The sequence below is a fragment of the Papilio polytes genome, unplaced genomic scaffold (assembly GCF_000836215.1).
Source record: "Papilio polytes unplaced genomic scaffold, Ppol_1.0 DF822845.1, whole genome shotgun sequence".
In the NCBI taxonomy this organism is placed as follows: Eukaryota; Metazoa; Arthropoda; class Insecta; order Lepidoptera; family Papilionidae; genus Papilio; species Papilio polytes.
Genome location: NW_013526359.1, coordinates 4,840,759 through 4,864,186, shown reverse-complemented (window position 1 = coordinate 4,864,186; position 23,428 = coordinate 4,840,759). Strand labels below are relative to the sequence as shown.

The following is a 23,428-nucleotide window of genomic DNA, read 5'->3' as shown; positions in this document are numbered from 1 at the left end:
AAAAAAAAACAATTAAAAATAAATAGTCTGCGCACCTCCGTATACGGAGAGACTTAGAGAGACTAAATAATTGTGTGATAGTTTTATTCAGTACGCACGCTCTTAGTAAGAGTTTATGTAAAATTACAATACGAATACTATCTAGTTTCCTATGTAAAACATATCCTTCCATTATTTTCTCAAAAATATTTTTAAAGCATAACAAAAGGGTTTACGGTACTAACAAGGAGGTATAAAAGATATATTAATGCGACGATTTTAGTGGGTTTTAGTGCGATTAGAGTTCATTTACATAGATGTAATTATCTTTTGATTGCTTAATTCAATTAAGTTCACATACAGTCACTTAATTTGATAAAGACTGCCCTTAATGCACAAAAAGAAATTAAATTATCATAATCGAAGTTTACATTAACATATAAATGAAACAGAATAATTTTATTGTGTATACATTAGACAATATCTATTTAATTATTAGATTGAGTAATATAACAGTGACTTAAGATAGGAGTTTTATTGTCAGTTTTTATGGAAATCATTAGTATATCATAATCCAAGTTCTGGCTTTTCTGATGTGGGTTAAGCCCATGATACTTTCGTCAGTTACAATTCTGTCTTCTTCCTCCTTATCTTACTCCTGTACTCTCTCTTCACTCATCCATCTCTTTCTAGATCTACCACTACCGGAGTATCCACACTCATAACTGACGTTTTCCTTGTTTCAGATTCATCTATTCAATTTCAGTACTAACAACCCGTTGTTTTAAAATGAAGACGATAAAAGCGACATAATTTAAAAGAATAATGATTTCAGAAATTAATAATAAAGCAAAAAGTAAATGTACATAAATTATTATAAACGCTAGTATTTTCTGGAACGTATCTAACTTTAATTTAATGATTTACTAAAAACATTGTAGTATAAGAGATTTTTTTTGGATAAATCAATGTTAGCTAAAATTAATCTAATCAATAAAATCTCAGTAAATTTGGCATAGGCGTAAAACAATTTCTTCACGAGAGTACTTAATAAGTTTTATTTTTTGTTCACGTGTACAAAATCGGGGGCAAAGGCTAGTTTATTTATAAGTCTTTGACGTAACACGTTTTATATACACTTTCTTCCATCTATTGCTGGTAATTTATAAAATAAAGAAATACCATCTTTTCTGCATGTGAGGGTTAACCCAACGTACGTCTCATAAATCTGCAGCCAAAGGGTTGTAAATCCACGACCCCACCTTTGCGAAGTGATCTACGGTTGTCCATTTATGCTGACCTCCCATTCCCCTCTTTGGACATTGAAAATAAACTTAAAAGGGGATAAGCAATCAAATCGTAGAGATCATGATGTTCTGGTCGTCAGTTTATAAATACGAATGAAAATTTCAAGAAGCTCTTAAGACATGTTTCAACTAACCCCTCTTTAGTGTATTTTGTAAATTGATATCTGTATTGGAAACATTTTATTTTACTTTGAAACTTAAAAAAAATGCAAGAAGTTATCTAAGAAAATAGACTTACTGTTGGTCCGAAAATTTAAAAAAAATTTAGTTAAAAAAACCCCAATTTTTCGAGCCATTTGAAAAAGTATTATTTTCACATTACATGTATTCTATTAATTATTCTAAAAAAAGTACATTTTTATACAGAAATACTTTACATCGGTTTTTTCGGATAAAAGTATTATTTTCCTACGAAGACAAGGATTTCAATACTACTGGCGAATGAATTTTCTATTTCCCAAGCACAGGACCCCCATTTTTTACTTTTTGGTGTATCGCAGGTGAAAAACGCGGCCCCCATTAAGGTATTGACGCGGCCGCCTCTGTGAACGGGGCCCGCAATAATTCACAAAGAAAGCCTACCGCCAATATAGGAGTAGTGTATCAAAGATTAAGTAAAACAGATGCGGCACACGATAAAATGTTCCGATATGTAAATAATTATTCCTGTTGGAAAGTGCACTTTTTTGTGACAGTTAAACTTTTTTATTAATCATTATGTTGGTCGCGACTTCGCCGACTCGAATTTAAAAAATATAGCTTATGTTACTCACTTATAACGTAGCTTTTAATGGTGATATAATTTTTCAAATCGGCCCAGTAGTTTTTGAGTTTTTTCAGTACATAGAAAAACATAAATCTTTCCACTTTATAACATTCGTATATATTGGTATGTCTAAGTTTAACCAAGTTCAAGTTAGGATATCTGTTAATGAAAAAAAATTGTCAATATATGTAAAAATTAAAAACATAGTAACTACAATCAAAGGAAAGAATTACGTGTTCGTATTGTCTCAAAAAAAAAATTAACGCAAAGAGCCATTCTAGGAATGTATAATCTATGGCACACAAAAGGTAGTAGACATAAGTCAAACGGGGTACAAAATATTGAACAGTAATATAGAGAAAAGGGATATCTGCAAATATGCATAAATTTATTATTTTTTTATCAAATTCAAGAAAGAAAATAAAGAGGACTCTAACTTTTTAAAGAAATATGCTCTAAGTAAAAGCAGTATAGAATAATTTAAGAGTCAATTGAAATAAAATAAAAATAGCTGTTCCATTTCCATAGTCGTTTTGATAAATTTATTACATTCTTATACGTATTTAGTTTATTTTTCACCTATTGTCTAGACTACAAATGTCACATAATAAAATGCAAGTGGCCATTTCGTATATAGAACAGATTCTTTGTTAAAAACGTTATCTTAAATTTAACATAAATGAATAAATCAGTAGTTATAACACAACAAAACAATTCGTCCGTCTGTCTATGTGTAATAAAAGAAACATTTTGATAATGCGCTCCCACTAATATGAATTCTAAATAACCATTATATGGTTAATTGTGTTTTTCATCTGTACGACTTTTTAGTATTTTATCTCGAACGAATACAAAGTATGCATTAAGACGTTGAGGTCAGTGTTTATAGTGAAGTGCATTTGTGGCGTTTGAGACCCTTGATGTAAATTTTCTTCAACTTTTGATCTTTGAAACATTCTAACTTACATTTTTAAATAATGAAATGCTGATGGAAACATAAAATTTATTTATTACTTAGCCTTTCTGCATTAGCTTCATTTCTATACACAAGTTTTGTTACATTTATAGCTGAATTCTGAAACGATATTTAAAAATGTAACAATGTTTTAAAAGATAAAGACGCGCCTAAACTCGAAATTCCATTGAAATGTTAAAATTAGTCATATTCAAAGCTGCGTTTACGAAGCGAAGTGTTTATAATTCGTTTCAAAATTCCGCCGTTAGATAAGTAAATTCTTTTGTCATGCACATTTTATCAAATATTTGTAATATCTTTATTATCGTAAGTAGATTTCAATATTTCAAATGGAACATTTAATTCTTATTCAAATGCAACGAACATACTGAATGTAAAACGGTCGGCGTACGAGGCCCGTAAATTTTTCTGACTTCGGAACACGATTATGCTAATTCGATATCGGTGTCTGACATTTTTCGGCATTTCTCACGGCTCGGCGACGTATCGTCTAGCTAACATGTCATTGACATCAGGGAAATTAAAGAAATGCAAGAGAATTATTAATTGCATCGACATATTTTAATTATGTTTAAATATTTATAAGATCTGAGCTGATCGGTTGCTATATTTATCCAAAGGTCATTGTTAATCATACGAATTTGGCGATCGTTTTGCCACATTATTTAAAATTTTAACAAAGTATATTTTTACCTATTATCTATATATCTATACTATTATAATAAAGCGTAAACACACACTTCTTTGTTGCCTAAGATGTCAGCAATTACAGCATGTTTTCGAACAACTCCTTTATTAATAAAAAGCCCAACACTTACGTCACGCTTTAGGCTATATATTTTCACGTCATTAAACTTAGGGGGTAAATGTTTTGGATAAAAAGTCTAATGTGGGAAAGAGACCATAAGTTGCTGCCAACATCAAGAAAGCAAAATTGCCATAGTAAGGTAATTGGTATTTTGACATTTGCAATCGGTTATTTCACATGCAAACAATAAAATAAAATATTCATAATTTTATGCCGATGAAGTCGCAGGGGAACAGCCTGTTTTGATAACTTTTTAATTTAGACATAATTAAAGTACAGTACTGGCTCTCTTTAAAGTACTTTTTTTATAATGTCTCAACTAGATACTGACTCTAGACTGATTGGAAAGGCTCTCAGTCTTTTTTTCACCACACGTACGGGATCAAAGTTTTTTCGTTACCCACAAAGCCTTCCGCGGTATAGTAATTAGCAAATGGCCAAAGATCTCACTACCGATATCGGCTTCATTTTGTACTTTTTCTTCGGTTCGGATTCGAATTCCTTGCTAGCATCGAAATTTTGGTGAATTTTCTTTTCACACGGGTCAACAACTTTTTTGTCAATAGTTTACTTAAAATCTGAATGATTAGTTACTATACAATTTAATATAACTATATTTACGTATAAATACCTCGCCTGACACCGACATCAATGTAATAATAATTGTACAATACAGACATGAGAGCTACAATAAGGGAGGTCTAAGTAATTCAAGGAATTATTTAGTTACTTCTTAGTGTATTACTTTTATGAGAATCTTTTGTTCTTGGTGTATGTTGTTTGGAAATCTTTTTTTTATATTAAAAATTCCCGTGTCAATTTTATAGAATGACTTCCTTTCACTGGTGTATTCACGAGACTCAATTTAAAAGTTACAATGTAACTATAAAATCGCGGTTAACGGATGCAATCTTTACTATCGACTATTACATTTATCAATAATTGTTAGCTTAGAAACTCCAATTACAACCGTAAATATCTTATTAAGACATAAAGAACACAACATTACGTCCTCTCAAATGAACCAATATACTTTGATCTCCTGCAGCTTTTAATCAATTAACTGCCACAGCTCAACGACTCTAGACAGAGTCAATATTGCCATAATAGAAAAATAAAATTCCACAATAAAACTATGGTCTAACAAGCAATCAAAATAGGATGCAATCAAATAACTTTGTTGTTTTAATAATTTAATGTACAGCTGTAAATCGTTCGTGTAATGTAACGGTATGGGGTAAACGTTTAAGAAACGATTATTGAATAATTTAACTGCTATACATTTTTATGGAGGTCTAATGGAATAATTATAGGCTTTGAATATTTCGAAGGTTTTTTTATTACATAAATTTAAGAGTAATTTTTTATACTGGTAATATTTTACGTATTAAATTGTAGACATTTGCTTGTTGTCTTATACAAAAGTTACATTTGTAGTGACGTTATAATTTTTTTTATTACTTATACAATACAAATATTATTATGTGTATGATCCATGTAACGGTTCTAAGATTGCATTAACATTCTTATTAATATTATAAATGCGAAAGTTTAAATGGATGGATGGATGCATGTTAGAGTTTGCCTCTTAAACAAGTGAACGGATCTAATTGAAATTTGGCAAAGATTTGGCGAAGAAGAAAGAGAAAAGAAGGAGAACACTTAAGTTACCTAATTCTGTTTTTAATTTCACGTTTCTCGGGCAAAAGGAAATGTTGTATATATTTGAATGAGGTATACAAATTTATAGTTTAAAAAAGCGTACAAACAGAAATCCAGTTTCGATACATATCGACGTCAACTTTGTAACTTCACAACTCAACTGTAACCGAGCACAAAACAGTGTTCGGTGTAAATTAATAAAAATGCACTTAAAACTTAGTCGTCGATCACTCAAACAGAGTTATGCTTTGAGTTTCACCGGGCGCATTCTGATCGCGATCACTTCAAGCCCGCAATCGATTCTTGAAGGTGGATAATTTAAAAAAAAAACGCACGCGACGGAACAAAGGAGCCGACTCTTTGGCGAAATTTGCAGATTACCCGGGCATCCGATAAACCAATAACGCGTATAGTCCGCCCACAAGCATTGGCCAGTTTAAGAATTAAATAAATGTCATTGAGAATTAAATAATTTTTACAAACCATGCTAATAAAGGTTATTTATTCATTCATAAAATAACAATGAAAAGAGTTTTTTTCTATTATTTTATTTTAAAGGAAAATCACACATAGTGGTAAATGAAATTTAACCGTGAATCACATAAGTGAAGTAAACTTAATATTTTTTCTAAAACAGTTAAGTACTTATTAGTAGGAATTCAAGGTTTTACTATAAAAAATCAGTTAGAACCATTTAAAAACTATAAAAAAAAACATTTTCCCACACCCAACAACCCTAATAATTACGACAATTTTTAATCGAACAAAACGTCCTCCAAGAGCCGATGCGCGCCGACGTCAGTATAAAAGACAAAGTGTCAAGATGAAAGGGCCCGCCGCCGATTGTCGCGGCATTGTAGCGTCACTCGTTAGTCCGGCATTATCGTACTAAGATTTATTTTAACGATTACCCGCGAGTCGCAAGTCATGAGCGCGTGGCGGCCGACGACAAGGGGGCAGGGTAAGATCTTTAATTACATTATGCACAAAGTAATTTCAGGATGAATACTTTTATATATGAGATTAAACTAGATAGAGTCGCGGCCCAATACTAAAACGCATCAAACATTTCATTAAAAACAAACCTTCAATTTGACAGACGTCAACATTTTAATGTAATTTAGAGTTTACACGTGGTATTTAAATTTAGTCGTTACAATGCATTAATAAATTTACTATCATTTCTGAAATAGAAAAAAAAACTTTTATTATACCTTATCATATATGAATTAGGAACCGAACAGTCTACCATTGGGTCGGTAAAAGGCCGTCTCTTTGTTTTTAATAATAATAAAAACTCCAATTCTTATGAATTGTACCAACCGTTTATCCAACGATTAACTATTACAGCTGCGTCATTGTAATACGTTTGGTTTTCCGCACATTTAATTGTGCATTTATAGAATCGCGCGGGTAAGAGGTTAGATTGGGAACTCGGTCTTAAAGAGATTCTCCTCTGTTTTGGAACGTAGTACATTAACGTATTCCTGTATACATGGTAACTGGTAATTCATCGTATTCCCGTCAAGAGGTTATAGAGGGGATCATTTTTATATTTTAACTCCCATATGCGTTATACAAAAGTTAACCTTTTATGAGTAGTGATGATTTTTATTGTTTTCAAAATACGTCTTTAATGTAACTTCCAAAATTTATTAAAAAAAAATCACTTACAAATTCATTTTTTCTTTTAATCATCATAAGTTAAATCAATTATGTGTCTAAATAGAAAAATTGAGCTCAAGAACCATTTTACTTTAATCTTTTACGAGATTCTCATCCAACGAAATGCTTTAAAAACAAAAATAATCGTCGTTGAGCTTGGCTGATTTCTTTTAAAAACATGCCCGTTTTCTTAGCTCACCAAAAATGCATATTAACTGTACTCGTTTATGAAACAGGTGCATCTGATATAAGCAATTGTTATTTCATTATCTATGACATACGCACGCCCACAATGGAGGATAAAGTACCGTGTCTATGTTTACCTTCGGAATTAAATTCAGCAAACCGCTCGTCACTTCAACATGTACTAATAATTGTCCAGTCGATGGTATTTTTATCGTTTTTAAAACAGTTAACTTTAACCGTAGCATGTCCTATAAAATTTTCAACATAAACAATTCCTTTTTTTACCCAAGTTTAAGTCAAGTTTTGCCACATTAATGGTGTAAGTGGAATAATAAAATTTTAATCTCCCCGCAGACCAAATAACATCGAGTGTAATAAAATTTCAATTACTTCAGGGACTTACGAATAAAGCAATTTGTTGTAAATATAAAGACTTTTATTACAATATAATTAATTAACTATTTATTAAAAATATAGATTTTTAAGATATGCTTTTCACTTCTAAAAAAATGTATTTCACATCAGAAATTTCTATGAAACAAACTTAACGTTAAAAAAAATACCAAACATCTACATGATCTTCGATCTATATCTATACATATAATAAAATTGAAGTGTCTGTTAGTAATATCAAAAGAAAAATTCCGGACTTTCACTAAAGGTTGGTTGCATAAACGTGTTGTTATAGGCTACTTTTTTATCTTAATATTGCGTGGACAAAGGCGCGAAAAACACATTTTTAATAGTATAAAGAGAAAATATATGATTGTTTGCACTGAATATGCTCCAAAACAACTGAACCTATTTCAAATATTCCTTCGACCTTAGAAAGTTTATCACTGAGTGACACAGGCTATATTATTCATCTATGAGAAATGTATAGAAATGACAGAAAATATATGTGACATATATTCTTTGCCATCCAGGCTAGGCCAAAGCTGTTACAAGTCTTGTGATTTTTTTCCGAAAGTTATCAAAACATTTACAATATTCCTTTCATCAATACGTATTTAAACTCATTCGTTGTATCAGGATTGCTATACCCATTATTCTATCTATTTTATAAGATATCTAATCGAGTCGATTGTGTCACTGTAGTTAAGAGCCAGTTTGCACCTGCTCCTCGAAACGACATACAAAATAAACCATTATTAATTAATCTTAATCTTTATCTGAGACCGGTTTCGAGATTTCTGACTGCCCTGTCTCGGCTCAGGTAAAATATATCTCGAGTTAAAGTATCTTAACGCTTCATTCTAATACATTTCTATGTTTAAACAATACTCTTGGATATCGTTATAAGTCTCAAAAGAAGGGAGTTATGACTGAGATGCCGGATGATAGAGTTATCTAGACGATGATAAACTGTTACTCCAACCCTACACGAGTAGGTTAAGAGGAAGAAATGATGATGATTGTTAAAATACGTCTATGATTTTAAAATAGACTTCTATTACTTCCAACATGATTGTGGTTAATATATATAAACAATTATTTGTTTGAAATATCCATAAAACTATACAAATATAAACAAGATTGAATTTTGGATACGAACCCACGTGCATTAGCTTGGCGTTTGATATCAGACCTATTTGGAGATGTAAAAATTTTTTATGCAACGACAAGGAAATAATTTTCGAACCCTTTAAAGTGTGTCATCAACATGTTCATCCATATAAAATCACTCATTTTAAGACCCATGAACCTGTAGTTCAGGCTTTTGCGACTCAAGTATTGAAGAAATTCTAGCTCTAAAAGGAAGAAAGCCATAAAATTAAGCAACCATAAAGATAACAAGTCTACGATTGTCGGCAAACAACAAAGCAATTGTTAATACGCCGATGACAGCAAGATTGCTTCCAATTGCATCCATTAAGAGGGGGCCACTTACATTTTATTCTCTCGTTACCGATCTACTGTGAGTTTAAAAGAAAGTCTTAATACTTAAGGTATTCTTTTTTTCATATTATAAGGAAATAACAACTTGAAAATGTTTTCAAATTACCCTACTTTTTTACTGGTCAACGTTGATAATTGTAATTAGGGTTACAAACGAAGACATTTATTATGAACGTAAAAATTAATTTGCATAAAGATTTTTTGATTCACAAAATGCTAACAAATGTATTAGAATAAAAAATAATCTTAATTCAAAAGTAAAATTCACACTTTTCTTTAAAATTTCGTTGCGCTATAAATAATTTCCGTAAACTAACGTCGATTTATTTCTTAAATAGGTTCTTTTTAGCATCGAAGTTTTATTGGCAAAATTTTATGATAAAATTAGTTTATTAATCGTTTACTTATGGAAATAGCTGGCAATTATAAATGCACATCGTGATTAGTCAAACATATTTTATTTACAAGGATTAATAATGTATATTAATTATTTATTTAATCTTTGATAATTAATTTGGCTTTAATTTATGGAAGACAACACAGAGGCAGATCATTAAATGGGTACGCTTCTTCTAAAATAGTTACCAATTTCCAATTAAAAAACTACGAGAAAGCGAAATCACGGAATAGGTTTTTTTACTAAACCACCACTATTTATTCAATTTGATTTATTATTCTAATAAATTTTGTTTCATCTAGAATATATTGATTACAAACATGCAAACATGTTCTTAATCTTGTTTTCAAGTTGAACTTTATCGTTGCATCTTTAACCTTATTAATATAAATAATTGATTCATTTTCCATTAATACCTTTCACCTTGAATTGAACATATTTCTCTAGTAAAAGGCAAAGGAGCAAATAATACAACTAACAGCTACATATTGGTTGTTCTTTCCCGGACATCCCGCAATAGTATAGCTGCCAATCGAAGGTGATATTTGGAAGAGTTAATCAAAATACTTTTCGTAAGAAAAGAAAACAGCCGTTAATTCTTAGTAAAGAGCTATTTAATTATAGAGATCAGTGTAAACTTATTAATATTTGATTTTATTAATATTATAAATGCGAAAGTTTAGATGGATGGATGTTTGTTAGGCCTAAACAGCTGAACAGATCTCGATGATATTTTTTATACATGTAAAGGACAGTCTGCAAGAACGTAGGGCTACTTACTTTTGTTTTTGTATATCTCACTCGGACGGAGTCGATAGCGAAAGTTAATTTCTTGATAATTTTGACACATGAATCGATTTATGTCGAGTTTATGCTGTTGAAAAATAATACAACACAGAATCCATTTTTCCATCAATGACAACTTTCAAAAATCTATTTCCCGTCTGGACGGAAGGGTCCGGCGATGGAGTCTCACATTTTCCGGTTGTGTTCCAATGCTATTATGTTCTTGTATGAAGGGTGGATTGTTTTTTGAATTCGAACGACATCGACAAAATATATGTAGCAAAACATACTGTAATTATCAAAACAGATAATAGATCAGATTCTTTTGTATTTATAATTCAATGATATACTAGACTTGTTAGAAAGAAACATTTTGCTATTAATGTTAGGATACTAAGTAGTTTAAGATTTGGTTGAATTATAAGTTTTAATAATAGAACTTAGATGCATAAACGATTAAATAAAATACGACTTTAAACAGTTGAACAGAAGATTTACAATTTATTAAACGATATATTTCGACCCTATCATTAGCAGGATAGAAAACTAGATTCAAACCAAACGAACGATGTTTTATTTACATTAAAACCACCACCCGCTGTCGCCACACGCCACGTGAGAAACACGACAAATTACACCATAATACATTCCTAATGAGTTTCTGTTATTGATTAAACGCCAGATAAACAAGACCTCCCATCACTTCTCATGTCCATTCTCACTTTAGGACTCAGGGAACGGCGTAGAGTTCTACATAGCTCATGATAAAGTAGCCATTAGAGTTAAGGGATAAATCGCAGGGAGGTCGATGCTTGAAAGAATAATCAACTACGTCAATAGGGGGTCGCTAATTAAATAATTTTTCTGTCATACACACGTATAAGTACGTATATTTACCATACAAATAATCTTAAGTAATGGTTATTGCCGCTATGAAGTATGGTTGCCGACGCCATATGAAATTCGATATGGAAATAAACGAGTTATTAATGGTTTTTGTTGGCGTTATGAGTTGTAACGGTAAAATGAAAATAAAAGGGTACAAGAGGGTACTTATAATGTTAGAAGATAGAGTACTTGAGTTTTATTAGAATAAATCACACATAAACATAGTTGATCGCGAAATTTTTAACTAATATCTGGGTGAATTTATTATGTAATTATCATAAATACTTAGTTTAATTGTCAGTCGTGTCAAAAATGTTTATCATGAATCGCGAGCATTTGTTTTCTGATAGATTAGATAATGGCTACAGATTTAATGATGTAAATACGAATGTTTAGATGGATGTTTGTTAAAGTTTGTAACCTTAACCGTTTAACTGATCTTAATGAAATTTAGTACAGATGTAGAGCATAGTCTGGAAAAACACAAAATTTTAATTGCGCGCGGACGTAGTCGCGGGCGAAAGCTAGTTATATTATATTATTTATATATTTTATTACTTATTTAAACATAGTGTATTTGTATACTTATATACTAGTACATTCATGTTGAAAAGTCATATAAAATCTATCATATAACATACATTATAGCCGTAAAATATGTTTAAACTAGAAAAAATCTAAATAGTTAACAAGGCATTAAATTTACTGCTTTATTAAGCTGTTAAAGTTAAGATTTTCACGGTTTACGGTCAACAATTCATATAAAATTATAATCGAAGACTTTTACTTAACAGCCGACACATAAATTAAAGGAACTGTATGTCGAGATGCTAAGTGCTTGTTATCTACATATTTTCATGTAACAGATAAATAAATTAACTAGGCTTTGAATACGGAATGATTTGTACTATTGTGGGAATATAGCACGAAATTTTGCAAGAAAGTGTTCCCAAGACATTGACAACAATTGTATAAATTTGTGTAGCGTATTGTTATTTTGTTAAGTGTGTTACCGAACGTTAATGTAATATTTTTAATTACGCAAAAATACAAACTATCATGTAGAAGTAAAAAGTAAATATTTAAGTAACAAAACCACTAATGTAAATGTAAAATTTAAGTAAAAATACGCCTAAGTCGTTAATTAATTATAATTTAGTATTATTATGTCTTTGACTCAAAGATTAGGCTGTAGCATTTAAAAATATTTTTTATTAAAACTAGTTTATTTTCTAATAAAGTTACCAATTTAATTACTGATATGTTTTGTGTTATTTATTTTCAAAGATAAAAATCACCTTTAAAATCTCTAATATGTGGTTAAAATACACTATCAAGGCAAATCATCAAATAGTTTAGAATTAAAAAATTCTTAAAACACAAATAAACGGTTGCTGTATAAACAAGTGGAAAGATTAACGCTTTCCCAGAAAATATCGTGACAAATGATTCTCTATCTATAACGAAACGACAACCAAAATCAATATCCCCTGGGTCGCCGCACCGCGTTATCTAAGGTCACACTTACTATGCATAAATACATTTTAATACGGTAGTAAACATTCAAAAAATTTCTACACATTCAACGATCTATCATGCGTACACTATCACCCTTATTTAGTAACTTTTAAAGTTGATTTTCCATTGTATGATTGATGAAATAAAATTTTAAAAAATGCGGTTATGGTCAGACATACGGGCGCGGAATGAGTTTGTAAATATTTCAAACGCAATCTCGAGTTGCCCACTAAAGTTGCCATTGTTCGCGACTGTACGTCTAGTTTGTGTGCTCTACTTCGAAATTTACATTTTTGTGTGTTTTTTATCTAATTCAACAATGACACCACAAAATGTAGTGTTTACTAGCTTGTATTCTTCGTAGACTTTTTTATGGATATAAATTTGAATAAATTTAGACTGTAAATTAGATTTATTTACCATAAAACTACCGTTTCTAAATTTTAAATTCATTTTGTTGTCGAAGTATTTTAACTGAATCTGGTAAGTTGAAAAATAGTTGCGATTGTTTTAGAAGATATTACAATATTTGAAATAAATTATCTTGGCAAGGGAAAGTTGTTTACGGAACTTTTATTCTAGAAGTTTCGTATTATAAGAGTCGTGTTTTAGAAATATGTATGTACACAGATGTATAAAACATTAGTCATATTTTTGTCAAAATAATTGGTGTTTAAAATGACTATCATTTAATAATCAATTTTTATTTTACCAAGTTTTATTTTGCGAAAAATATTATTACGTAAGTAGAGCAATATTCCTTGCAACTCCGTTCAAGTCAACAACTTGTCACCGTGTGGAGCTGTTGTTTGCTGAAAACAAACAACAATAGAGAGCCTCTCTCCATACAATATCCTTTGTCAACCTTTTTATCAGACCACGAGAACAGGGGAATACTTAGAGATTGTCAATTAACACAAAAAAATATGCTATAACAAAAAGTGATCAAATTTGTTCGTCGTTCGTAATATGGTTGTTTGTATTTTTATGTGTCTTTTTACATATTTCAAATTAATGGAAATTGAAGATTAAATTTAAATTAGTTTTAGGGATTGGCGCGTGAAAATATCTATAGTAACATTCTAAGCGACGTAACATATGGCACGAATTCTATATTAGGAGCATGTTTTTAAGTGAACGTATTTGTAATGATAGTTTACTGGATGATAATTGAATAAATCATTACAATAGTTGTTTTAATCTATGTCAAGGGCGAAATGCCATGTGTATAAAGGTAATGGACTGGTTTAATTTGTTCTATTTTAATATTGTCTTTGTTCTGTTAAAATCTACAAACTTTAATATCCAAATATTGATAGTATATTGTTTTTGTACAGATTAAATCACATTTGGTATCATTTATCTATATATACATATAATAATATTGTAGTGTCTGTTTGTAATATCAAAAGAAAAATTCCAGATTTCGGGAAGATGATGTATTTTCGTAGCTGATAACGAAAATGCATTTAAAAAAAATGTCTGTCTGTCCGCAGGCCGCGTTTGCTCCGGGTAATCTCCGTAACGGCTGGGCCGATTTCGATGGGACTTTTACTGAAGGGTAGCTGACATAGACATGACATAGATATTACAGGCTACTTTTTTAAATTCCGCACTGTTAGAATGGCGTAAGGGGTGGTCCGAATTTGCGCCAGCGAAGTTTGCGGATGACAGCTACTAAATAAACTAACAGTATTTAAACTCCATCAATCCTATTAAATGCGAAAAATTATGAGAATTTTTGATTTCCGTTGAATTTTGTACTTACATGTGTTGTATAATATTGTATCTCGTAAGAGTTATAACATCCTATTGTTTCCGTAGCGCCATCTATCTTACCAGTTACTTTAATAGCATGGTACTAAATAAATGTTAACATAATACGGACATCGCAGTCCCTGTGCCGACTCAAATCTGGCGCAAGCATTCAAGACTTGCGAGTGGACACAAGTATGCATTGTTATCTTCCTTCTTCATTGAATAGCTTCAACTACTAACTGTATTTTATTGGATTTCAATCTTTACGTGTACAGGAATAGAGTTGAAATTTAATTAATTTTAATTTGTAAGTTATATCTTATTGGATATGCGGTAAGCTTTTGTTGCGAAAAATTGATTTACGCACTACATCAGTTGAGCGTTCGCTTTGGGATTTAGTGTTATATTGTTATTGCAAGTTGTGTTAGCAAAATGTAGGCTAGGTACAGGTGTGAATGTTGGAATTGATTTAGAGCCAGTTTCCTACGTATCCAAGATCAATAGACTTCGTTATGCTTTATTACTGTCGTTTGCAAGAATCGTAATGTTTTAGAGCTTTGTGTCTGTCGTTGTGTAAGATGAATTTAATAATAAATTGTACGTGAATCAATTCAGTTATAGCACAACTGAAATTTATGCAATTCGATAACTGAATAGACGTAAACGATCAAGTTATATTAATAAGTGAAGAGTTTATGATTTACTATAAACCTAACTTTTCGTTTAACATCTGGCCCCTTTTATTAACTTTACTTTATCTTTTTAAAGTTTTCTAAAATTCTAATTGTATTTATACTAAAGTGTTGATTTTTATTGCTTTACATAAGGATTACGACTAAAAATGATTTACTTAACAAAGCCAATCCGAAGTATTAACAACTTTCGGTTAATATTCGATATAAATTAAACATAAAAACGACAGTAGCACCATAATAATATTATATTACCTATATTTAAGAATTTATAACACTTTAAATACCTAATTTCGCAGTTGACAATAACTTATGGTTGTCGGACTGAAATAATCAATGCTTAAACGACATTTTAATGTTGCACAAATTTATTGAGTAGCTAAATAACTCCTGGCTGAGTTTCCAAGGTGTGGAAATCGACCTTAAACCGTGGAATTCCATTGCCGTGACACTTGTATAATCGGAGTATCTGGCGGTATTCCACATCAAAAGCTGCAGTCGTTTGTAAGTTTTGTACACATTGAGGTAGGTGTTTTTTTTTTTTTATACTACAAGGTGGCAAACGAGCAAGCGGCCACCTGAATCCACCGAAATGGAAAGCGACCGCTGCCCATAAACATCCGCAATTGCAGATGCGTTGCCTACCCTAAACTGACGGAGGAGGAGACGCACATAAAGAGGACATTTCCCCTTCCTATGCGTCTCCTCACCGTCAAATCCACTTTTCCTTTCCATCCTTTCCTCTTAAGAAAAGGGTGAAAAGAGACCGGCACCACACTCATCAGACGAAACGCGGAATTGCTTCCATTTCAGGCCTGTTTTCTGTGTGGTCGTGGTATTGACCCGGGCGAGCCGGCCCATTCGTGCGAAGATGTTAAAGCAGGCTCTACCACTGTAAAAAAGGTGGTACAAAAAACAATAGGATGCTGCTTTTAAATGTGCCTGTACGAAGGGGTACATTGCTAATTGATATAGATTATTTCGTCTTTAACAACTTACTACTACCTAATTGGTTATTTGTGAGATGATGCGTTTGTTTTGTTGCAATTGACAAGGCAATTTATATTCAAGCGGAACAGCGACTTCCGCAACTGCACTTGTAGTATCTTTTTGTCATAGAAATAAAATGGGATGCCAATAGATATTAAAAGTTTCAGTGCAGAGTTCTAGGAAAAAATAAAGTTTTTCCACAGTATCTAGAAAGTTACACTACTCTCGATAGAACTACTATGCTAATGTTTAGTAGATATTTGCTATTAATTAATTATTTTAGCTTATAAGAATTTACGAGTACATTCTTTTTTGATTTTTTTATGAAAACTATCAAATTTTTATTTATTATTGTATTTCGGTACAAAACTGAGTACATCTTGCATAATACCATCACATGTATGAGTAATGATGTAAACCGTATCAGTTCATGTATTGGCAGTTTCATTTAATATTTTAAATTAAAATATGAGTCGGTTAAAAAATACGTCACACCGAGTTATATGCACGCATCGAACATCGAGTACTCGATTAATTATCGATGCCTGTCAAATCGATTGTCGTGTGACAAGCAATCGATCATAGTGCCGGCTATAGAGCTATAGAGGCGCCGGACTGATCGATTGTTCTCGATGTTTGTGAATAAATTAAAAATTGATTGTTGTTTTTACTAAGGCGGCTTTCTAAGAGAAATCTCACTCGGACGTTATTTCTTATTAACAATGACCGATGCTCCGTTGAATTAAGATATCGATTTTTGTAATAAAATTATATACGGCTAATCGAACTTTAATACAGTTCCCAGTTAAAGAAATACATATTTTCTTTTTCTTCCAATTTTTTTAGACATTTTAAACCGTTCTGCTTGATAACATAATTAACAATAATGAGCATGATTATATTATCATAATGTTATAGTTTCTCCACAGCTATTTCTTACAAAAATAACCGGAATCGAATCGTAACGTTTGATGAGTTCAGTTACACAATATAAGGAATCTACCACTTGTTTTCGTTGAAGTATTTTTACTATATATTCCAACTTCACCAAAGAATTTTAATTTCTGACCACCCAATTTCTCATAAAATCGTGAGTGTCATTGTTAATATTTTAATAGCTATTGTAAAATATATTGTAATTCGATTACCTAATTACATGATCCGCAGCCCACAATTTATTTCTCACAATAAACTACGCTCGGAATGATGTAAAACGACTTCTGTACAGTTGCTTAATGTCTTCCATTACACAGCTTAATGGTAAAACCATTTTTAGTATCGTTTTCCTCTAACATCGTACGAGTATTAAGCAACTCTAACGATAAAAAAATACAACACAATAAAATACATACAAATATGTAGTCTACTAACATGTAACATGCATTTACAAATTAGCGTAACTAATCTTAAAACAATAGATAGATTAAAAAGTTAGTAGAGACATGCGATATTTTAATTAACTATCTACAGTATGTACACTAAAAATTAAATTAAAACTCAAATAGTAAACCACATTATCTAACACCTAAGTCATATTGAAGCGATGACAACCTTGAAGTGATACGCGTTCAAAGTCGAACAAATGATAGGCTAGCGTTCACACGTTCTCAATTAAATAATCCGACGACTTTCTAAACACGCTGTAGATGGGTATTCGCGAGTATCGGCCGCACTCGATCGAGAGTGGACGCTCCGGGTTGCGAAAGCTCAAAACAATCGTGGTTCTGTAACGCTTGGATAACTGTTTAAAGCAGAGTTAGAAATCGATGATAGCTGGCCAAATACAAATTAGATAATTTTGTTTGCATTGATTTGCTCTTGATTACGCATGTGTAATAAATGATAGATGTTTCATAACTTTATTTGGAACATTTTTTTGTGTTAGAAATTAAAATTATTGCAAAACATACAGCACTGTCGAAATATGTGTACAATAACATGCTTAATTATAGCTAAACTAGTTTTTGCCTGCGACTTCATCTGTGCTATATTAATAAAAAATATTTGTAACCTATAAGAGTATGTTAATCCAGACTATGTTCTACATATGGGCCAAACATCCATCCATCCAAAATTTCGCCTTTTTAATATTGATATGAAGTATGATTCTTATGAAACTTGACAAACTGTCTTTATTTCTAACTTAAGTAAGATAATTTCTACAAAGACAATGCATTGGTCATATATTATTGCACCTTTGACACCACAAAAGGACGTAGTGCCTTCCATATGCAAAAGATATGTTTAGGTTTCGTGGGAAGCGATTAGATATACCGAACGATCTTTTATAGTTGGAAATATTAGGAAACTATTTTCCTAGTAGATGATAATGATGATATCAATGGCTCCTATGTAAAGTGTCATACGTTTGAATCGCGACTTTTTAAAGTTAGCTATTCAACGTTGGAAAAATCGTGGACATATGATCTACATATAAAATTCTTGTATTTTCCAACGAACTTTCAAATTTGCACAGATAGTAATATTTGTCAAGGCAATTTAAGAGAAGTAAAATAATTAAAATGCAAAATTGTAACTTACGATAGTTTACATAGGAGCCATCGATGTTAGGGTTAAGCAATCGATAATATTGTTTATAGTCTGTTATAACAACTGTACGTGTTGTCTCTGTTGTTTTGAATTGGAATGACAGAGACAACAACAAGTTTTATGTAAATGTTTCGGCAGTTTGAACTCAAGTGTGATTGTCTCACGCACGTATACGTTAAGTATTATGACGGTTCTTATGTTTTTGCTTACTAATGGTAATATAATATCACTTGTATTGAGTATTCTGCGGGTTTAGACCGCATTTATACTTGTATTCATATATCAATACCATCCCAATATCCATCCAGTCTTCACTAAAAAAATATATGTAAAAACAACATTATCTGCCAGCAAGAGAGACGCTCTTTACTACTGCGCAGAAAAAATTGCAAGTAAAAGCTAGTGTTACATAAATATACTGTCTTAGGTAGGATATAATGGTAGCTTTCCGGTTTATGTTTTGGTTAAAAAGACTTCAACGCATCACTTAAATGTTATACATTTCTAAGTTAGAAATAAATTACGGTCATAAATAATTCTACAACAATAACAATGAACATAAATGTCAGCACTCAAGTTTCTTTTTAAAATAAAGTATACTTATTTATGCGTTAACACATAAAAGTGACATAATAAATTTTAAAATGGTATCGACAATTACTTTCACATTGCTATCTTTTGTTGTTTAAATTTGAACCAAAAAAAACTAAATATATCGTAATATTGATTTAAATTGTAAACTGAGTCAATATTTTATAACATAACTAACTTCTGAACATAAATAAATAACCATATTGTAAGTTTTAGTTATGTATTTCTACTTCCTAACACTTTACTTCCATTCTTACCTTCGCCCTTAAGAAAATGCTCTACAATGCGTGCGCTATAGTTTGACCGGGAATTAAAAAACATGTTTAAAAAAGATTAAAAAGTGATGTTATAAAGAAGTCTATATAGTTAGTTTGAGAGTAGCCCCAGTGGTTGAGAAAATAAAGAGTAAAAGGTTAGAGTGGTATGGGCATGTTATGAGAAGGGATGAATTGCATCTAACAAGACGGACGTTAGTTATGAATGTGGAGGGATACACCTGTAGAGGTAGACCTAGAAAGAGATAGATGGATTGCGTGAAAGGTGACATGATCAAGAAGGGAGTGATGACAGATGACGGATGATAAAGTGCTTTGGAGTACGAAAACCCGGTGCGCCGACCCTACGGGAGTAGGATAAGGCAGGTGAGATGATGTTATAAAGAAGTCTATAACTTTGTATTTTTGGTTAGGTTTACAAATAATGTTAAGATAACATTAGACATAAATGGATTTTTCTTACCTTACTGTCAACGAAGCATTTTCTTTTTGATCTCCTACCTGCAAAGAAAAATATAGATTAGATTTTTTTTATTCATAACATAAGGTGGCAAACGAGCAAGCAGCCACCTGAATCCGCCAAAATGACGAAGCGACCGCTGCCCATAGACATCCGCGATCGCAGATGCGTTGCCTATCCTTATGTAACAAAATGTAAGAAGCAAATTTTAATCTCCGCGATCTATTTGAAACAATTACGGACTTTTTAAGATCATTTTATTGTTCTAAAAATACTTTTACCACGTTTCCAATAAGAAATTGAAATATAGATCGAATTGCATCGCAATTTATTTCAAGTTTGACATAAAACATTTACAAATACAGATATTGCATAACTTTGCTAATTTAAAGTTTGAATAAGAACGTATTATTGTTAACTTTTTAATACTAAAAGTATGATTAAAAGCTATTCAATTTACAAACAAACAAAAGATTTTTAAAACATTGTTTTTAACGAATTATTTATAGTGGCAGCATTCATAAATTACACATTTAAATATTCCATTTTAATTAAAACGAGAATAAAGGATTCGCGATGACTGGCTTTTTCAAAGAAGTGTTGAAAGCCTTTGTGTGAGATAAAGGCAACTAAAATGATGCTTTTTGAATACATAAATTTACTTTTAGCAACCTGTTTGTTACCTTCGAGTTGTGGCGAATACGTTTTTTATAATTTCGATTTATTTAAATCGGTTAACGGCAGTGGCATAGAATGGACCGGTGATGATTAACTGTATGAAGATATTTAGAAAGTGTAGATAAAAGAATGATAGAGAAATTTATACACATTGTTCTAAGCAATATAAGGGTTACGTTCTAAGCAATTATCATAAAAGCCATGTGTTTATTCCATTTATAGTGTTAGGAATAAAATTAGTACCGTGCTATAGAATTGGCGCAACTCTAGATTATCGGCATAAACGTCAAGTCCCTAGCTGACAGCTGTCAATGTCACTAGAAGTATGGATAGATTTGGCGCGCATCCTAAGTCTTGACGAGAAGTATTGCTCTGAGTTAAAAGCGACAGTATCAATTTAATAAGTTGTCTAATAATAGTAAGGAAAAATAAAATCTTTCATTACATACTCTGCTTAGATTCACCAAATTATACAACTACGCGCATAAATTAAAATTATAAGAAAAATTCACAAATATTCTGATTTACATGTGTTTATGCGTAAAGCGCCATTTTAGCGTCAGGTATTTTACAACCCATTAATTGTGGAACTTCATTATTATCGAGATTTTTATAATCTATTCGCGGATGAGTCAACAAAAGATTCGCTAACAATGAACACGGAGACGGAAAATACCAATCTCGTTTGAGTCACATTTGAATGTAAACTTTGGTCGGTCAATATCACAGACTATGGCGAAATATCCGTATAACATAGTTAATGATGATTGGTAAAAAAAAAGAGAAAATCACATATAACTACTTATAGGTACAGTTGGGGAAATTGGCGATGTTCTATGTTAAAAGCTACATTTTGAGACGAGACGCGGAAAAACAAAAACCCAGCATATAAATGCGTCTACGAAAAAAAAGTCGATTAGTGAAATACGGCTAGTTTCTTTTCATTATCCCTTCGTTTGCATTCAGTGTTATCTAATTAGTTAATTATAGGAACAGACGGAGTTTGTCCCGTTGCAATGAACATGGCAATTTTGAAATGGAACACCGCGGATTTCCGCAATTGTACAAGAATTATCATACATTAAAGAAAAAAATTATCTGATGCATGTTACTTAGTTCATCCTGCATTCTGGATGTCTTTTTTCAGTCATCACAAATTTTCATGACTCTTCCCTCTAATAATTCGCTAATTCACATAAAGAGGTTTACTTACAATATTTTTAATTAGATAAATAAGCTGAATTTCAAGTTAATATAAGCTTGTAGCTTGTGCTTTACGTAACAGCCAAGTAGTATACAAGCATACAAGGTGGTCGGTGCCGTTAGGCTTTTAGTACTTAAATACGCTTGTACAATAAACATTATTCTAGATCCTGCATATAACATACTAATATTATAAATGAGAAAGTTTAGATAGATGTATGGAGAGAGGCATGAATGTTTGTTAGAGTTTTTAGCCTAAACGGCTGAACGAATTTCGATGATCGTGTAGATGTAGAGGATAGTCTGGAAGAACACATAGGCTACTCACTTTCATTTTTTTTAATTACTTGCGGACGGAGTCGCGGGCGAAAGCTAGTTATTAATAATAACACATATTACATTATTCACTCCAATAATTTCCATCGTAAAGCCAATTGCTGTATGGCACAAGTAATTCTTCATATTTGATTGACAGTTGATGTTTCTATTGGATAGCACTGTTAGCTTAGAGGTTATTTATTGAGTTATAAAATATTACCAATCCATTATAAAGATGACAAAAAAACATATTAAAACAAGATTTATTATTATTATATTAATGTAAAAAGAACTTGTTACCTCGAGTTCACTTTAAAAATATCAGTCGTAGAGCGTAAACTTCAACTATAAAAGTCGTATAGTTCATAGTAAGGACAGTAAAAATAGTTCAGTCCAGGAAAATTAAAGATTGTATTCAGATACATCGTCATCAACTTGCCCTTATCCCTTACGGAGGGTCGGCACAGTGTGTGCTGCTCTTCCATACATCTCTATCAGCCGTCATATCTGAATCCACTCTTTTCTTAAACATATCCTCTTTCACACAATCCATCCATACTTTGGTCTTCCCCTTTCTTTATAGTCACATTCATTCTTAACACTTTCTGGTTTATATCCCCATCGTCTCGTCGCATAACATGTCCACCACGCTATATATTCTTCAGATACCCTTATCTCACTTTACCAAATGTAAGAACAGAAATAGGGGATTTAAAGAAATAATAAATTACGATGTCTGAAAATAACAATAGTACACCATATAGGTATATTCAATTGGCTGTTAACAATTTTTTTATCTTTACGTAATTAAACTATCAAAGTATAAAAAGTGTCAAGAGGGGATACGTGATTAATTACCGCGTATATGACGCACATGTATTGACGGACAACGTTTTTGAGCAACACTTGTTCCTGTCATTGTTAAAGTTTTTTGTAAAACGAATTCAATGAATGTGATTGATCCTGTTATTGTGGTGTAAGTTTTGATAAATTGAGTTTAATAAGTTGCAAATGTTTTTTATAATTCAAGAATAAAAAAATATAGCTACGTTTTGTAGAACTAAAGACTCAATGAA

At 31.5% G+C, this 23,428-nt stretch overlaps 1 protein-coding gene across 2 annotated transcripts in view; it reads right to left on the bottom strand.

Annotated features, from left to right (window-relative positions):
- Nucleotides 1–23,428, bottom strand: part of LOC106105518 (transcription factor SOX-6) — a 216,112-nt gene that overhangs the window by 143,808 nt on the left and 48,876 nt on the right. Inside the window, exon 2 of one of the 2 annotated variants that reach the window (XM_013285881.1) lies at nt 20,157–20,194. The exons of the other annotated variant lie outside the window; for it this stretch is intronic. The gene's annotated coding sequence lies outside the window, so the exon portion shown is untranslated. The remainder of the gene's footprint in view (nt 1–20,156; nt 20,195–23,428) is intronic. 2 annotated transcript variants of the gene reach the window in all.